Source organism: Aplidium turbinatum, chromosome 9, assembly GCF_918807975.1.
Source record: "Aplidium turbinatum chromosome 9, kaAplTurb1.1, whole genome shotgun sequence".
NCBI classification, from domain to species: domain Eukaryota; kingdom Metazoa; phylum Chordata; class Ascidiacea; order Aplousobranchia; family Polyclinidae; genus Aplidium; species Aplidium turbinatum.
Genome location: NC_137480.1, coordinates 19,304,980 through 19,305,486, shown reverse-complemented (window position 1 = coordinate 19,305,486; position 507 = coordinate 19,304,980).

The following is a 507-nucleotide window of genomic DNA, read 5'->3' as shown; positions in this document are numbered from 1 at the left end:
AGGACAATCAGTTTAAAATATGGCAAGGTCGCAACACCAGTCTTTGCTAGTTGCTACACACAATTACAGGGACTGGCAGAGTAAAGGTTTCGATCATCGAACTGTTGTTGTACGTGGTGATGAATGGAGAGCAGTCCATGAAATACGAGCAATATTAAACGTTTATTATTAGATTAAATCACCTCATCTTCATTCTTCAACTCTGCTTGCTACATTTTATCTCTGGAAAATGCTTCACAATACTTAAATATCCACTGTCGTCTATATACTACCGGTACTCTATTATGTGCTAGTAGTTTATATAACAAAGTAACAAATAGATTATATAAATTATCGTACCTCAAGAATATTATCAATGGGTTTAAAATGTGACGTAGCTACATTTGGGGCTTTGACAATCAGTGGTTTTCTTTTTATTTTAAAAGCATTTACTGGATAATAATATCGGTAAGAAACAGTAATAATATTTCTTTGCTTTTTTTGTTTTAAAATATTTTGTTTTTAAAA